Below are 13,617 nucleotides of genomic sequence, written 5' to 3' on the forward strand. Positions count from 1 at the left end.
AACGTAGCCCAGGTCATGCTCATCCGCCGGATCCTCCCGTGCCAACAACGGGACTTCAACCTGTGGGAGTTTGATCCGGCACAACACCAAACCTTGAGCAGGCTCTTTGACACTACGTACAAAGATGCCTGGAAGGTGCTGTTCAAGGGCGCCGAGGCTCCCGCATCTGCTACCGAAGATCACGGATTCAGCTCGCAGCGTCAAGCCAGCGAGGTAAGCTATTTTACACTTTACAAGACACTTGTTTTTCATAGTTTGACTCTATGTGGGATCTAAACTCCCTTACCTTTGACAGGCCTGGCAAAAGACGTCCGGGAAGGTTGACTGTCCGGCTCCCTTGCCAGAAGACCCAGCGGACACCCGATTGACGGGGCTGCTAGTTCCGGCACCTCACGTGGCGCCGGAGAAGAAGGCCAAGAAGAAGGCCACAGGAACTCGAAAGAGTTCCCGGCGCCAGGTGTTATCGGACTCATCGTCCGATGACTCTGAGGCGGACTCCTCCAATGAAGACGAGGAGAAGGAAAAAGAGTCCTCTCCCCCAGCGGGGGGAGAGAAGAAAAGTAAGGCCGCCCCAACTAGGGAGGTCGGAGGGTCCAGGAAGGGAAGGACCCTTCCTCCGGACTACTCCACCAACGCTGACGACGGCGAAGAGGAGTGGCCACCGAGGGATAAGCCCCCGGCGACATCATAAGTATCCGAATACCAGAATAACTCATGGTGTTTCGTTTGTCGTATAGAGTCTCCTAACGCCAAATACAACCCTGCAGCCTGCCCAAGGACGGGCTTGACACTTCAACGAGTGTCTCCCTGGCTCCGTCGGACGTGAATAGCACTTTACTTCTGGCCGCCTCCTCTCCTCGCGCTGCGAATGACACCGAGGTGGGGTCCCAAAAGGGGCCCAGCTAGGAGGAGGAGGTCCCGGAGGCTCTGCAAGGCAACCTCCCAGACTCCGGGCATGAGGGGGATCAAACCACAAAGGGCTCTAAGTCGGTCCCTGGGCCGGACTCCGGACCGGAACATTCAGTGGTTCCGGAGTCCGGTAGGCGACCCCTTCGTAAGAAGGGCGAGACTGAGACACCAGTGGCCTCCGTCCAACCGGAGGCACCGGATAATTTGCTGGAGGCGCTTAATGGCGCCTCCATCAACAAGGAGCACCGCACTGTTATGAGTGTGGTGATCCAGAAAGTTCAGTCCGCCAAGAGCGGGCTGACTGAAGCCTGTGCCAGCCTTCTAACAGGCTTTGAGGTATGTATTTAAGATATGTAAAAATATTACCGCATAGACAGTAGCCCCGATGCTCAGTTTGGTGTTCGGAAAGAAAAACCGAATAGAGGATCTAAAAAGATGTACGCAGGAGTCTAACATAAGCATGTCAATATGGGGAATGCAGGCCGCGCTGCTGACCTCTGCCGCACCGACTGCGGAGGTTAATGCATTGAAGCAGAGCCTCGAGCGGTCCGATAACGAGCTCGGCCTTGCCAAAAAGCAGCTCAAGGATAAGGAAGGTAAGTAATACCTTATGGAAGTATATAAAATATGTGGTTGCAAAAAATAGCAGGAATAACGTGAGAATTGCAGGGGCCACGAACGAGGTGGCGACCCTGAAGGAAGCGGTGTCCAAGGCCGAAAGCAATGCGGCCGCGGAGCGCACCGAGCGAGAGAAGCAGGAGGCGCGGGTGGCGGAGGTGCAGCAAGAGCTCCAGGCTCTCATGGAAAAACACGAGAGTTTGGAGCGTGACTCAAAGACTCGAGAGTCCGAGCTCGCCTCGGTTCTTGAGAGCGCCAAAGCTGCTAAGGCCGAAGCCCAAAAAGCCCTCCAGGGAATTGAGGCAATGAAGAAGATAGTGGCGGGTAAGGCATTCTCCATGCAGAGCAAGCACGTGAAAGTGAATTATTTGTTACTTACTCGAATCCGGAGCTCTCCAGGAGCATTCGCAGATCTACCCCGCAGTGTGTCCGACGCTGCCGCATTCTACCGGGCCGAGGAGGGGAGCTTGACGGAGAAGGTGTTCTGGTCTTAGTATGTTGAGGCTGGACACCAAGTGCCCTTGAGCGACCAGCTGAAGCAGCTGGTCGAGCTCCATAAGGTGGCCGAACAGGCCATGAAGGGCCTCATAGTTCGGCTGTGGCCTAAGGAAGCCATGCCTGGGAGGTACTTCGGGCTGGTGAGGCGGCTGGTGGATGCCTGTCCATGGATTGAAGTCGTCAAGCGCTCCGTCTGCATCAAAGGCGCCCGTAGGGCCCTTGCTCGTGCTAAAGTGCACTGGGGCAAGATGGACGCTGAGAAGCTTGTGACGGACGCTCCACCACCGGGCAAGGAGTATCGCACGCCCGAGATGTATTATACGGGCGTCCTGGAGGGTGCCCTCCTTATAGAGGGTGAATGCTCCAAAGATGTAATTTTTGAGTAAACTCGCATTTGTTATCCTGTACGCTTGAAAACTTGTTCATATGCGCTAAGCAACACTTGTGAATTTAAAATATTACCTTCTGTGCGGCCGTTTATTAAATTTGAGAGATGGCGAGTCGTCGGCTTCTGCCCCCGTGCCGCAAGTGCTGGGGTGTTCGGGATAAACTTGGGCGCTCTTTTTCCCATTCTTGGGTCCTTCGAGGGAGGCGCTCAACGCAACGAACAAGGCAACCAGACTATAATGCTTGAACACTCTCACTTAGCCATAGAATTCAATAATTTTAAATTTCAGCGAAGCCCCTAGTATTCGGAAGACCGAATTTGGGGCGCTATCCACGCCTGGGCCGGACAAAGCCGGCTCCTCGCTCTAAGCGGCATAAGTCTTTAGGGACTCGAAAACCTCTCGAACAGCGACCGGAACTCGCCCTATCATGACGGTCAGTTTTAGCTTTCTCCACTAAGGTGCTCAAGCCAGCTCAACCGGGGCACAATTGCAGTGGTTCTCCCAGCGCTACCTTAGCCGATATAACGGAACGTAAGGTACCAAAACATGGGAGCCGGGCAAACACAACTATTGATCCAAGACATGATTCGGAGCCGATGCATATAATGCTATAAGTTCGGGGTGCCGCACTTGTGAAAGTGTTCGGACTTATCACACCATATTTTGGGGTACTTAAGCCCCTGGTGTATTTGGCCGTACCAAAGCGTATGGATGCAACATGTCATAAATGAACATATATAGGTAAGAAAAAAAGGAATGCAATAATAGACAAAAGCTATGCATTGTTTATTAAAAAAAAGGGCTGCAGCAAAAGCAAAACGATACAAATAGTGCGATAAGCAAGGGACGAGACTATTTGACATGTCCCCCTCCAGAAGCAAGCTGCGGGATGATATGTAAAACAGGTATACCGCTCGTTATAGAGACCTCCTGGACACTCGACGTAGCTTTCTACTTCCCTAGCTGTTGCATCGTGTGTTCGGCAATTCTACTGCCGGACAGGACTTCTTGATAAAGGAGTCCTGAAAGTAAGAAAAAAAAATTACACAATCAGGAGCCCCTGGTGCGGTTGAGCCGCATTCTGGGCCTACCGTGGTTGTGCCCCTCCCCCTATGCCCATGGTATTTTCATAGTGTAATTATGTACGCGTAGTACTGGTTTTGCAATTTCGCGAGGGCTGGGGTTGGGGCCGCATTGCTACGCGTGCTCGGGACGTGCCGGGTGGTCTTGTTGTATGTTACTCCGGGCGCGCTTGACGGTGTCCGGAGGTTTAATAGCAGGACTCAAGAATTGTCTTGAGAGGCTGCTTTGTATTTCCACCGCGAGAGCCGCCGTATGCTCCTCCGTTCGGAGAGAGCCTTCGGTGCTTCCGTTGACCGTAATGACTCCTCGAGGGCATGGCATCTTGAGTTTGAGATATGCGTAGTGCGGCACCGCATTGAACTTTGCAAATGCGGTTCGTCCGAGCAGTGCGTGATAGCCGCTGCAGAACGGGACTATGTCGAAGATTAACTCCTCGCTTCGGAAGTTATCCGGAGACCCGAACACTGCTTCAAGTGTAACTGAGCCTGTACAATTGGGCTCTACACCTGGTATGACGCCTTTAAAAGTCGTCTTTGTGGGTTTAATCCTTGAGGGGTCTATGCCCATTTTGCGCACTGTATCCTGATAAAGTAGGTTCAGGCTGCTGCCGCCGTCCATCAGGACCCTAGTGAGGTGAAATTCGTCAACGATTGGGTCTAGAACCAATGCAGCGAATCCTCCATGATGGATGCTAGTGGGGTGGTCCCTTCGGTCAAAAGTGACCGGGCAAGAGGACCACGGGATGAACTTTTGGGCCACTGGCTCCATCGCATATAAGTCCCTTAGTGCATGCTTCCGCTCCCTTTTGGGTTATGTGGGTTGCGTATATCATGTTCACCGTCCGCACTTGTAGGGGGAAGCCCTTCTGTCCTCTATTGTTCGGCGGCCGGGGCTCCTCGTTGTCGTCGCTATGCAACCCCTTGTCATTGTCTTCGGCATGTAACTTGCCTGCCTGCTTGAACACCCAACAATCCCTGTTGGTGTGGTTGGCTGGTTTTTCAGGAGTGTCGTGTATATGGCACGAGCGATCGAGTATTCGGTCCAAATTGGATGGGCCCGGAGTATTTCTTTTGAATGGCTTTTTCCGCTGACCGTGTTTAGAGCCTCTGAATCCGGCATTGACTGCCGTATCCTTAGCATTATCGCCATTGATGCGGTGCTTGTGCTTGTTGCGACGTGACTTGCCATTGCTGTCATTGGTATCCGAATTACCAGGGCTCTTGGTCATGTTGTTACTACGAGCTAGCCAGCTGTCTTTTGCCGCGCAAAAGAGGGTCATGAGTGTTGTGAGGGATGCCATGGATTTTGTCTTTTCCTGTCCTAGGTGCCGGGCAAGCCACTCGTCGCGGATGTTATGTGTGAAGGCTGCAAGGGCCTCTGCATCCGGACAGTCGATGATTTGATTTTTCTTGGTTAGGAACCGTGTCCAGAATTGTCTGGCCGATTCCTCTAGCTGCTGAATTATGTGGCTTAGGTTATCGGCGTTTGGTGGTCGCACATAGGTGCCCTGGAAATTGTCGAGGAATGCAGCTTCCAGGTCTTCCCAACAACCAATTGACTCCGCTGGCAAGCTGTTAAGCCAATGCCGAGCTGGTCCTTTAAGCTTGAGTGTGAGGTATTTGATGGCGTGTAGATCATCACCGCGGGCCATGTGGATATGAAGGAGATAGTCCTCGATCCAGACCGCAGGATCTGTTGTGCCATTGTAAGATTCAATGTTTACGGGTTTGAAACCCTCAGGGATTTGATGATCCATCACTTCGTCTGTGAAGCATAGTGGGTGTGCGGCGCCTCTGTATTGGGCTATATCACGACGTAGCTCAAATGAGCTTTGTCTAGTGTGTTCGGCCCGGCCGGAATTGCCATATCCGGCGTGACGGTTATCATCACGTATCATGGGGCGCCCACGCGATCCGTAGATCGATCTTGTTTGCCTTGCCTTAACCTCTAGTATATCCCGCAGGTCTGGCGCATTTTCCCGTGCCTTGGTATTTTTTGAGCGGCGCTGGGGTGCGGCTTGAGTGGAGGGCCGAGAGGCCTCTCTGTCGCGGCCACGAGGTGGCCGGTCAGCCATATCATGCGCTGGTGATGTAGGTTTAGGTGCTTCCTCCTCTAATCGGGGTAGCAGCCTACGTTTTGGGCGAGGTGGCCGGTCAGCCGTATCATGCGCTGGTGATGTAGCTTTGAATTTCTTCGTCGTCCGCATCCCAGCCTTCCTGACCATAGTCCGGCCAGGGCTCTCCTGATAAAGAGAGAGACTTTAGTGAATTCAGGATGTCGCCAAAGGGTGAGTGCTGAAAGATGTCCGCGGTGGAGAACTCCATGACCGGCGCCCAATCGGATTCAATTGGCAGGGGCACGGAAGATCTGGAGTCCGGAGAGGAGTCCGGTACCTTGGAGTTATGATCCTTACAAAGGACAGGGATGGTATTCGGCTCCATCGCCGTAGAGATAGCAGCCCCCGAGGCGGTGTCCAGCCACCCGTCCTCAATCGGTGCAGTCGGCTCCGAGCTAAGGGTCAGAGAGGACACTGGTGCGGCCTCCAGGGCACTGTCCGGTGGCAGAGCTAGATCATGCCCATCGTGACAGTGCAGTGCGCTTGGCTGTGGATCGAACCCGTCGAAGATCAAGTCTCCGTGGACGTCAGCTGTGTAGTTCAAACTTCCAAATCTGACCTGATGGGCAGGGGCGTAGCTTTCAATCTGCTCCAGATGTCCAAGCGAATTCGCTCTGAGTGCAAAGCCGCCGAATACGAAGATCTGTCCGGGGAGAAAGGTCTCACCCTGGATCGCATCATTGTTGATGATCGGAGGAGCCATCGGGCCTAAAGATGACGACACATAGGAACTCTCAATGAAAGCACCAATGGCGGTGTCAAAACCAGCGGATCTCGGGTAGGGGGTCCCGAACTGTGCGTCTAGGCGGATGGTAACAGGAGACTAGGGACACGATGTTTTTACCCAGGTTCGGGCCCTCTCGATGGAGGTAAAACCCTACTCGAGCTTGATTAATATTGATGATATGGGTAGTACAAGAGTAGATCTACCACGAGATCAGAGAGGCTAAACCCTAGAAGCTAGCCTATGGTATGATTGTTGTTTGTCCTACGGACTAAAACCCTCCGGTTTATATAGGCACCGAAGAGGGTTAGGGTTACACAGAGTCGGTTACAATGGTAGGAGATCTACTTATCTGTATCGCCAAGCTTGCCTTCCACACCATGGAAAGTCCCATCCGAACACGGGACAAAGTCTTCGATCTTGTATCTTCATAGTCCAGGAGTCCGGCCAAAGGGTATAGTTTGGCTATCCGGACACCCCCTAATCTGGGACTCCCTCAACCGTAAGTACAAAGGATGGTCGCATGATGATTGATGCTAAAGGATGGTCAAGGTTCAAATCTAAATCATATCTTGCAGTAGGGGATGATGTCAAATTCGAACTTTCTTGGCAAGGAGAGCTCGTCCAAATCAACTTCCAAATTCTTCAGTAGTAGCACGCAACTGCCGAACTGATCTATCCTCCGAGAGATTTTGATGGAATAATCTGGCATGGTGAAACAAGTGTCGTGTGTGTATAAGTAGTACGACAGTATTATTTATCACATGGTATATCTGGTATATCGTTAATTGCAACTCTGATTGGTGGTTAGGAACTGTCGTTTGATTTCATTCCAGCAGCTGTCGTGCTTTATTCAATTTTGTGTATTCGCCTTGCGACAACATCTAAAACCAGTGCCGTACCGATCGCTTGCAATATGAAAAGCGCTGAGGTAGAACACATGGCCCCCCAAACAGGCAGGGTCGGCCTGCAGCCCAATGTCCAGAATCACGAGCCTATCTGAGTATTATATCCTCAGCTGAACCCCCATAAAAAAAGCTGAACCCCCATAATGCCCGTGCGTTGCAGAGGGGGTATATTTCTCGGCAAGGTGAGCCTGTCTGTGATATAAAAGATCTGTATATTTCTTTACAGAGGGAGGATCTCTCTGTCAAAAAATATATTTACGTGTAACTAGTTACTCATGTCTTTCTACTTCCTTTCGCTGATATGTGGGGCAACCGGCAACGGGCTCCACGTGCCATATGCACAAATTAGAGTGCACAACTTCTCGGTAGATACACCCCGATCGTAGCGCCGCAGTAATGCCCAATGAGCCGTCAAATCACAACCCCCCCCTTTCCAGCTTAGCAGTAAGCTGGACGGACGAAGCTACAATATTTTATTGGGCCTGAATCCCCTTCTCCCTCGTCTGCTTGTTCAGAGAAAACCCCCTCTCGGCGATTGCATAGGGTTTTCTCATGGAGAACCATGTACGAATTCTTCATCCATCCCCGATAAATCCAAGTCCCTTGGTCGCAGGTAATCCTAGGATGGCAGCCACCGCCGTTGATGCATTTTTCTTGCTACTGAATCTAGTGTGTTTCATTTGCAGTGCCCAAAGTGTGAGTACCCTACAGGTTTCTGCACCCTCGGCGAGACGCCACACTTGTTCCTTCTCATCCTAACACAGAATTTTGAAACACGCACAGTATGTTCCTAGAATCCTCTTTTCTATCCGGGAGGGTGGGTTTTTTTTAACATGCTGTGTTCTCATATTATTTTTTCTGCAGTGTATTATTTGCTTTGCCAGAACACATGTACTCAAGATGCTCGTCCTTGCCATAACTGAATACACTAGTTTAATGGTCACAGTGAAGACAAGCCATGGATATAAGTTCCGAGTTGGGTTCATGAACCAATAAGATTGCTGCTTTTTTATGGCCGAACTTGGATAAACTTTCTCAAGTGTTACGGACTGAAATTGGCGCACGAATGTTGATGGAAATAGTAGAACCTGGTCTCATCTTCACTGCGATCTTCCACCCCGACGTCGTTCCAATTGTTCATCCATGTTAGTTTTGTATCTGGTTCTTGCTTGTTTCCTCGATTACTTCTTAATCCACCTATTCTATCTAACTAATCACAATTTAACTTTAGAAGTAGCAATGAATCTCTCACGAAGATGCTACTTCTAACTAATATTTTCTTATATTTGGTGGCACATGTAGGTTTTTTCAGAGTTAAGCAGTCTGCTCATTTGTTACTCTGTAATAACTCGGCTGTTACTGATGGCACTGAAGTTGACTGGATCGACATCCACAAGTTCCTACACTTTATTGATCGTCTTGAGGTCCTCGTGGGGCGTTCCAATGGTGGAAGGCTACGTGGATATGTGTGCCACTGCTGCACTCGTTGAGCAGGTCCAACTGTGTCGAGCTGTTTTATGTTATACATGTTGTTCATAAACTATTACTTATAAACAGTTTTACAGCTGTGATCTTCTTGAAACAGGAACTACCCAGTTCTATTGTTCCTATACAGATGCCTGACCATGGTCGGGTCAGACTTGCGCTTGGTCACAACATGATGTTTATGTCGACCTACTCAATTCCCCTTGGAGGTGAAAATATACTTATTCATGGGTGGTCTCAAATAATGAAGGCCCGTCCATCTTGGAGAATAGGACAGAAGATTATGTTCATGCTTTTCCATGGCTCTAAAGCGAATATCCTGTTTATTGACCACATTGCGAGATGTAGCCGCTTTCAGAAGGTTGTGGACGTGCGGGGTGGCACCTGGGCCTTGTCCTGGGGCTTGGCGGCCTCACCCTTGGTTAACTGTTGGCAAAGTAGCACTGTTCGAGGCGTGTTTTGTATGGTTGAACCTGTATAAGTACTCATACTGCTTTCAGCTTTGGTTGTTAAGTGCCCCTGCTGGTTTCAGTTAAGGTTGTTAAGTACTCCTGCTGCTTTTGCAGTCTGTCATGTTTCTTTAGTCCTGTCTTCCTCCAGCCACCAAAACCAAACCAGCGCCGGCGGGGCCTCTTGCTTCTGCCTCCCACGGCTGGCTGCGCCTCAATGCACGCATCATCGCCCCACCGTCTCCTAAATCGTTAACACCGACGTCCTCCGCGTGCTTTGGTGCACTCGCCGCGGCACCGTCCTCTCATAATGTCAACATGGTCAACAAGCAATAGGAATTGGCAGAAGTACGTGGAGAGGATGACAGTAGGGGCCCACCACATCAGCGTATGGAAAAAAATGCTTCCTCCTAGTGTTTTCCTAACATCTGGGACCCACGACATTGTGAGCGTATATAGTCAATAGACAAAATAACAGCACAAGATCGGCTGACACCTGGGACATAGCTACTCGATTAGTATTTTTTTTGTTATTGTTGATACGGAGCAGGGTTTGAACTGGGTTGTGGCCCGTCTAGCCCAGGCTTATATTTCATGTTCACCATGTGACTAGCCCAACTATTTTTTCTTTGTGAATATGAGCCCAATTTATTTTTTCTGAAGAATACCCAATCCAGGCCTACTTATTTTTCTACGCCCTGATGGGCTGCAACTCTGTCAAGACGCCTGCAAATCTTGAAAGTAATATGAAATGGGTTGTAAAAGTCGGCGTTCTAGGAACGGGGGTCCCCAGACTTGCCTGCCTGCGGCCTGCGGCGTGGCTCAAGGGCCGACCCAGCATGGCCCATCTTCATCAACACGAGCTCAAGACCCTCGCGAGGGGCCAAGCCTCGCGGGGCGGACGATAGGAGGCTTCCTCAGGCACGGCCTCGTCTGGCTGGCTCGCGGGGAGGCGGAGAGATCAAGGCAGGGTACCTCGCGAGGTGCCCATGACGCAAGCCATGACGATCAAGGGCGCCAGGCGGGCGCCAGCCCGCGCAGTGTCCTTCTTTCCTCTTTGGTGCAAAGGGAGCAAGCGCAGGCGAGAGCATCAAGCAAAGGCATCCATTTCGGTGCAACAAGACCAAGACCAGCAGAACAGCAGGATAGAAGTCATCATGGAGCCCAAGCAGGCGTCACCGCCAGAGCCTTTGGCAGGCGAGGACCAACTTTAGTCAGGATAAGTGTACTAGATGTTCCCCCTCAAAATGGCCAATTGTTGGCGCCCTTCCCGCTCAACATTTGGGAAGAGGCCCTGGGCCTTTGCCTATAAATAGGACTATCCACCCACAAGGTAGGGGCATCGAGAAATCAATCGGATCCTCGCCTAGAGACCAGTAGAGAGAGAGCGACTGAACTCCCCTAGCAGTTCATCGCACCAGCCAAGAACAGACCCTCGCGAGGCTGTTCTCCCTTGTATTGTTCATCATCAGCGCAAGAGGCAATCCACCAGACACACACTTGAGTAGGGTATTACACCACAACGGTGGCCTAAACCAGTATAAACCCTGTGTCTCTTGTGTTGTCCCTTTGATTGCTTAGTTCCTAGGGAGGCGGTGAGGTGCACGTAGGTAGAGGGCTGAATCTCCGCGCGCACCCCAGTGTTTGAATCTAGAGGGTCTGTCGGAACCCAAAATCTGACATTTGGCACACCAGGTAGGGGTGCACCAGAATGTGTCTTCCGCCGCCCTGTTCTTCACCGACCAACGCGTCCATGTCAGACGCTCGTCGGGCCCGCGCCAAGCGCCGAGCCGCTCTCGCTTCCCACGTCGCCCAGACGGCCCCCGTCGGCGGCCACCCCCGCTGTTCGTCGTCGCCCGCCATCAACGCCGCCACCGGCCCGGTGGGGAACGAGCAGCAGGCATCGTCCCAGCATTCATCCATGAGGCGAGACTGCCGCATTGCCACTCCCTCGCTCGCCCCGGTTGGTTCCTCGTCCCGCGCGCCCCGCGCGGCCATGGAGGCTTGGGTTGCGCTCATCGCGGCAAACGAGCTCCTGTGCTGCCGCCCGGTCGACGATGTCTATGGAGAATGGCTCGACCGCGTCGATGAGCTCGTCTGCCCCACAGGGGGCTCCCCCTCACCGTCCTTCTCGCTGCACTGCGCCCCGCCCTGCGCGGGCAACGAAGCTCCGGGGGCGCCTCAGCCACCTCCCCCTCAAGAAGGCGCTCTGGCCCTGAGGCGCGTGGCCCCTGGACGGAACCCACCACGTCCGGCGCCAGCGCAGCAAGAGCGAAGCTACCAAGAGGTTCCTCGCCCCCAAGAAGCTGCCCGAGTGCTCCCTGCTCTGGTCCGTCGCGACCACGCTCCCGTTCCAGCACGCCAAGACCCCGCGCTGCTCCCAGCTGCAGCGCATGGGGGCCCGCAAGACCTAGCTCCTCGTCACCAGAGGCCTCACGTGGCCACAACAGGCTGCCACACCTTCACCATCGAGCTACGCAGCGTCGCGTGGCCCTGCAAGTTCAAGCCGGACCTGCCCCCTCGCTACGACGGCACTGCCGACCCTGCGGAGTTCCTCCAGCTCTACGAGCTGGGCATCAAACCCTCCAACGGGGATGAGAAGGTCATGGCGAACAGGTTTCCTATGGCACTCAAGGACGGGGCCCGCACCTGGCTCCTTAACCTGGCCCCAGGCACGATCTCCTCCTGGGATGAGATGCGCACCCGTTTCATCGCCAACTTCCAAGGTACTCGCGACCAGCCACCTGCTGTGAGCGACATGCGCCGCATCAAGCAGCAACCAGGGGCGACCCTGCAGAAGTACATCCAGCGCTTCAACAGCGCACGACTCAAGATTCCCAGGGTGACCGAGGAGGCCATCATCTCGGCCTTCTCCGATGGCGTGCGTGACGTCAAGATGAAGGAGGAGCTGGTGATGCATGAAGATCTATGCACTTCCTTGGAGCTGTTCAACCTGGCAACCAAGTGTGCCAGGGCTGAGGAAGGACGCCTTTCCCTCCTCGAGCTGTCAGCCGCAGACCTAGAAGAGAAGAAACCCAAGGCCAAGGACCTGAAGCGCAAGGGGTCTGCCGTGCTCGCGGTAGAACCAGACACCAAGCGGGGCAGATATCAGCCCGAGTCATTCAAGGGCAGCCGGTACTGTGTGTACCACGACCTCCACACCCACAACGCCAACGAATGCCAAGAGCTCCGAGCTATGCGAGAAGGAAGAGTCAGCCGACGCCCCGACCGCAACGACCGTGGCTACGGCCGAGGAGGAGGAAGGAACGCAGGACGCTGGGAAGACCGCGGCCCTCGCCAAGGGTGGCGCGACCGACATCGTGAGGATCGCTGGCAGGATCAGCCTCGCGAGGAAGACTGGAGGGATCAGCCTCGCAAGGATTGCCCGCAAGGAAACTCAGGCCTCCCTCCACTGCCTTCGTAGCCTAGGAGAAACGAGAACCATCGTCAGGACGAGGGGGCTTGGGGCTTCCAGGAGCCACGCGCGATCGCCTGCATCCTGGGCGGAGCTCAGGCCCCAGCCTCTCAGCGCATCTTCATGCAGTTTGCCCGCGAAGTGAATGCAGTCCTCCCCAAGCTTGAAGCCACGCGCCCCCTCAGGTGGTCAGCATGCGCCATCATGTTCAGCTCAGCGGATCAGATCAAGTGCGCGGCTACAGCCGGAGTCCTCCCAATGCTTTGCTCCCCAGTCATCAGTAATGTGCAAGTCACCAGGACCCTCATCGATGGCGGGGCAGGGCTCAATGTCCTATCCGTAGAGACATTCAACAATCTCCAAGTGCCTTACGATCAGCTTCAGCGAACCAAGCCTTTCTCTGGAGTCACCGACGGCTCCACAGTCCCAATCGGGCAGGTCCGCCTCCCTGTCAACTTCGGAGCCGCAACAACTACCGCACCGAGCTCATTGATTTCGACGTCGCCCACATCCGCCTGCCATACAATGCCATCCTTGGCTACCCAGCTCTCGCCAAGTTCATGGTCGTGACTCATCACGGCTACAACGTCCTGAAGATGCCAGGAAGCGGTGGAGTCATCACGATGGCATGTGAAGAAAGAGACACAATGTGCTCCCTGGAACGAGCCTTTCAGGCCGCATCGCTTGAAGACCCAGATCACGGGAGTAGGAGGCTCCCCGAAGCCGCTCCCAAGAAGAAGAAGACATCGCCAGGCCCGACCACTCAGGAGGAAGGCCCCTCGGGGTCTGCGCCTGCTCAGGGGCACCTCCTTCTATCGCATAGGAAGGCGCGCCCGGTGCCCTCCTCAAGCAGGGCTCGGGGGCTCCCCCTTGGAGGGCCACCGACCTTGCTAAGGTCACGAGGGAGGCGTTTGGGCACCACTTGGAGGCGTGTTTCAGACCATGTTTCCCTCAGGAAGGAGCAAAGCAAGGAGGGCCAAGCCCTCAGGAATTCGTCAGTCAGGTCACACAGGAGTTGCAGGA

Source organism: Triticum dicoccoides, chromosome 7B, assembly GCF_002162155.2.
Source record: "Triticum dicoccoides isolate Atlit2015 ecotype Zavitan chromosome 7B, WEW_v2.0, whole genome shotgun sequence".
Taxonomy (NCBI): domain Eukaryota; kingdom Viridiplantae; phylum Streptophyta; class Magnoliopsida; order Poales; family Poaceae; genus Triticum; species Triticum dicoccoides.